Source organism: Pteropus vampyrus, unplaced genomic scaffold, assembly GCF_000151845.1.
Source record: "Pteropus vampyrus isolate Shadow unplaced genomic scaffold, Pvam_2.0 Scaffold519, whole genome shotgun sequence".
In the NCBI taxonomy this organism is placed as follows: domain Eukaryota; kingdom Metazoa; phylum Chordata; class Mammalia; order Chiroptera; family Pteropodidae; genus Pteropus; species Pteropus vampyrus.
In genome coordinates this window covers 343,792-349,248 of record NW_011889300.1, presented here as the reverse complement: position 1 = coordinate 349,248, position 5,457 = coordinate 343,792, and positions in this window count along the sequence as shown.

The window sequence follows — 5,457 nt, the reverse complement described above, 5'->3', positions numbered from 1 at the left end:
TGTCACGTGAGTTAATGCCCTCAGATTCCTCTCGCGACTTCCTTTCCTTTGTCACAGACATCCCAGTGACTGTCATAAAGTGTCCCTATGCTGGCCAAACTCCATCACGGATTTGCCCGCTGATGCCCTGTATCCACGGCTTCCTTGCCATTTCTGATGCTTTCTCTTAACTCCAATCTCACTCAAACTCTCATTTACCTCTCTCCTCGTCCAACTAGACACCCGATGTCATTCTATTTCTCCCCCACTGTATTCTGTGCACGGAAAAATCCAGTCATTGAATTCTTCTGCTCCACATTTTAATTAACTCTGAATTACCCAATAAATTTAAGCTTCCTGATTTTCTCCATTTAATGCACTCCCTGATCCCGTATAGAGCACCGTCTGCCTCGAGGGCGTTTTCTAGGACTCTCTTCCAAAGGACACGCACCTGACTCTCCAGCCTGATCCTAACTCCTTCCCCCTTCCCAGGAACTCCCGGTGCTCCGCCATTTCTGCCTTTTTCTTCATCGGTCATGATGTCTTCCCGGTTGATTTCTCCTGTGGAAGCGTCTTCCATATTTCCCATGAAGCCTTCTCAGATTCCCACAGGCAGAAGCAAATCAGAAACCCCCACAGCTAAGCGGCCAAAGGCACGTGAAAAATCTTCAACATCATTAGTCAACAGAAAATTGCAGATTAAAACGACGAGACTACGACATACTCACTAGAAATGCAAAACGAAAAACGCACAGAACCCGAAAACCAAACAGCGAACGTTGGTGAGGATCTTGCACATCGTCGATGGGGGAAAATGGTCCGAACACTTTAGAAAAGTCTGTTTTCTTAGAGCACTTGACCTCCCCGGCCATCCCACGACGGGCGTTTACCCTAGGGAAATGGGCGCGTGTTCTCGAGAACACTCGTACCAAAACATTCATAGCAGCTTTATTTGAAACAGACAAAACTGGACATGGCGTAAGTGACCATCAGTAGAAGAAGGAAAAAACCAAATTCTGGCACATTCGTACAATGAAGTTATACTTAGCAGAAAAGGAACAAACTATTAACGCACGCAAATACATGGATTGACTGAAAACATTACATAGCATGAGAGAAGTCTTCTGCAAGGGGACACACTATAACAAGTCCTATGACAAGCGAAACTAACCTGTGATAGGAAAAATTTAGAAGGAGGATTTTCCCTGTGTGAACGAGCACGAGAGAAGGCTGAGAAGCAATGCCCGGCCTTCCCAGGCGCTGCCGAAGCGCCGTATCGCGGCAGGTGTTTGGGTCAGAGAGGTGCGTGCATTTATCAAAACTCAGCGGACGGACACTCCACACTTGTGTATTTCATTATGCATAAAGTTTATATCAAAAGGGAAAATGTGTACAAATATCGAGTCTAGATAATCTACTAGATGCTGAAGTGTTCAGCAGGAAGTGTGTTGATGTCTGCGATAAATCTTAAAATACATGAAAGAAAAAATAGTTTAATGAATGGAGGATGGACGGCTGTATAAGTGAAAAAGTAGGCATAGTAAAATGCTAATGGTAGACTCTTTGTGATGGGTACATGGACATTCACGATAAAATCGTCGACCTTGCTGTCAGTTTGGGAAGTCTGCAATAAAAAGTTGGAAAAAAATGAAATCTTACAGCAATTTTTTTTTCACTGCTTTTGAGACTTTTGATGTCTCTCTTTAATTCTCTTTAATTCCCCATACATAGTGCCTACAACATGGTAGCAATAGTAAATTATTTGCTTTTAAGCTGTGGCCTGAGAATCCACCCTGGAAACTTAGAGAGATCTGCAAGGTCAAAACCATTTCCATTATAACACGAAGACGTTATTTACTTTTAAGACACTCACTCTTTTACAAGGGTGCCGTGGAAATGCATGGCAGCTACCTCGACAGATTAAATGCAGATACAGCTTGAGAATCAAGTTGTCTTCTGTGAAGCTGGATGGTAGAGAAAGTTGCAAAAATGCAAAACAATTCCGTCTTCTGACCAATATTTTGTTATTTTGGAAAACAAAACAATTTTGACAGAAATATGTATGTTAACGTATAATGCTTTTACCATGCAATTAAAAAATGTATAAATATTTCTAAAAGGTCCCGATTTAATAACTATTGTAAATAGCATTCTTAGAAGTACTTGTTAAAATCTAGATTAAATTTCAATGCAAAGAAGCAGCAGTCGCTAAGGTAAAGCGAGTTCCCCACCCCGGAGGTGGCCTGATATCAGCCACGTGGCAGAACGTGGCAGCCGCTGCCACAAAGCCAGTTCTCTAGTAGCAAAAATGCATGACATCCGTAGACCGAGGCCTCCACTCCAGGTCCTGTTAGGATGAAACAGACTTGGTGCCCTGTGTTAAAACCTTCACTCTGCTTCCTATTACCAGTGGGCGTATGTCATGCCATGGCCCGAGGACTTCACTCTACTTCTGATCAAAGGGGACAGGCTTGGTGCCACAGGTCAAGGACTCCATTTAAGTTTCTGTTAGGAGACCTGGGGGCTAGATCCTGGGGGCCAAAAGTGTGGCAGCCGCTGCCGCTGTTGTAAAGAAAATTCCTTAAAAAGAGATGCAGCTCGACATTTTGCAATGTGGCAAAATTGCCACAGACGCTGCCAAAAACCAGGTTCCCTAACAACTGTCACTGCCTGACATCAGCAATGCACGGAGTGCAGCAGCTGCTGCCGCAAAGCAAGTGCCCCAGTGACAGATGGCCAGACAGCCTCGATGCTTAAAAAGCGAGGCAGCCGCGGCCGCCGCCGTAAAGCAAGTTCCCTAGCAACGCACAAGGCCTGACGTCGGCAATGCGTGCGGCAAAGGCCAATGTCCGCGCCCGACAGTGACACCGCTGCCAAAGTGTGGCAGACGCTGCCGTGTCGTGCTGCATTTCTCCTGGACGTGACCGAGCATTACGGCAGCGGCTGGAAAAAACGCAGCAGCCACTGAGCTGCTCGAAAGCAAGTGTCATGCAACCAGCCGCAACCTGACGTCTGCCACGTGCAGGACACGGGCCGCCACTGCGCCGCCACAGAGCCGGTCCCCTAACGACGAGCCTGACATCTGCAGTGTAGAGAGTGGGACGGCCCCTGTTGTAAAGCAAGTTTTTTAGCAACAGGTGTGGCCAGGCACCTGCTATGCAGCATAATCGCGGCGCCGGCCGCCACCGAGTAAGGCGAGTTTCCTAGCAACGAGCTCGGCCGAGCGCCTCCGGCCCTGCCCTGCGCCGCGTGCCCCGGCGCGGCCGCCGCGCTGTGTCCGAAGTGTGGCCGCTCCTCGGTGAAGCTCCCTCTCCAACGACAAACGCGGCTCGTAAGCGCGGCACCGCTGCCACCGTCCTAAAGCGAGTTCCGCATCGACAGACGTGGCCTGACCTCCGCAATGCGGCTAAACATTTGTTTAATGGATGCTCCTCGAATGAAGTACGAAGTTAAATTTAGGTGCTGTCTCTGATCAGCCACTAAGTCAGAATTAATAGTAAGATTCTCACGGTGGGAGAAAGGCATTAACGTCGCAGGGTTTCCGTTCCTGCGCCATGCACACAGATAATTTTTTAAGTGACCAAGAGCATGCCTGCAGAATTGTCAGTTGTCAATAAACATTGCATATTGAAAAGAAAAACGTTTGTGTTGGGAGGCTGTCTCTTCCAGGATCAGGCCCAGGGCCTGAGAGTCTACACAATATAGAAAATGGGGACAGGAGAAGAGGGGACCAGGAGACAGGGCTTCGTGTCCCTGCTTTCGGCTATGCAAATAACACCAAGCCAAATTTCCCCAGAAAAAAACAAAAAACGGTTGACTATTAAAATAGATCTGGTTTCCCATCACTAGGGTTTGGAATCGCCTATTAAAATTCTCATGCTACAATGGCAAATTAGCTAAGAACATTTAATTCCAGAAAGAGCTGACAAAAATTAATCATAGGCAGAACATGCATTAATACAAATTACTTTCATTTACCACACATTAATTTCAAAATGAATAGCCATCGAAGAAAGCCAAATATTTTCAGATCTATCTCCCGATGCAATTATTTGGTCTCACGCCGGTGGAGTGGTCACGAGAAAGCTCGGCCAGCACAGAAATGGCCCCCCCGGAAGCTCGGGGGCCCAGCTGTCCCTAGGGCCGATGCCCGTTTTGACATCAGAGGCGTTCCGCTTATTCAGAGATACTTCCTCAGAAGTATCTCATTGAATCTTTCTGCTTTATTAGTTGGAATTTAACATCTAATGTTTTATTGCAAAAAGACTCTCTTACAATATTCCTTTTCTTTTAAGTCTGGCCTAAGAACTTTGTTACTTGCTTCTTGCTTTCTGTCCTAGGGACCTGTCTTTTTGTTTCTTACATTCAGATATACCCAGGAATCTTTGGGCTCAGTTTGAATGTTTTGTTTTGTTTTGGTTATTGTTATCTTTATTGTCCTGAAAAGGTCACCATATGGTGGTTCATTGTACAGGTGTCTGAGATGAATTGAGCCGGACGGTCTCTGCATGGCCTCCCCCATCCCACCCCCATCGTCTCCTGCTGCCTGATCTTCCACGGGTGCACTTGTCGCTTCTTCCAAACTTGTCACCTCACCAGGTATTCCCAGGCACTCACTCGCTTTCACAGAGCCACGGTTAACCTCGCAAGCGTTCATCTCCACCTCATAGGAGACATTGCTGGCATGGTGCGTGGGGGACGCAGGGTTCCCTCACTGCCATGTTCTCCCGAGCATTCCGTCTTGTTAGGCTGCAGGCCCTTCCCCCTTGCATGGTTCCTAGATCTGGTTTTCACTGGTGTTGGAAGAAAGACACAACAAGTGGCATAGTGTTTGCAGAACATTTTATTAAAATAAAGAAAGAATAATAACAATAAACAGAACTTGCTCTTTTAAACTGGACTGTAACCAATATTATTTTTATTTAGCTCATGTCCGTATTATTTATTGTGGTGAACACAAAACGCTATTAAGTTTCCCTTCCAATTTTTCCCACGAGGTCTTCAAGTTCTCAATCTATTCCATTGCTCTTAATTACATTCACTTAAACCAATATTTATTGATTGCCCATTCTGCAGTTCTCGGTGCTGTCAAAGCACAGCCCTGAAGGAGACACAGTACCTGCTTTTAAGAAACGTAAAGACTAGAGGGGATTTGGAAAATCGGGCAATTAGTATTCGGTGTCATAAAATGCCGTACGCGAGTCAGTGCTGGGCCGCCACGCGTGAGAGGGTGGCCGAGAGGAGGCGGCGTCTGAACCAAGAGACTATACCCTTCCTTCCCGCCTCCTCCCGGCCAGCCGACTTAGCATGGGATTGCTCTGACCTTATACCTCTGTGAAATTTTAATAAAAACATAATGTCTCTGTTGATCCTTTCATTCATTTTACCTGGCCGGCCTGGGAATCTGTGCCGGGGACGTCCCTCTGGAATAAGAGCTGAATCACAGTGTTCTTGGGACAATTTAAAAAGCTACAGTAA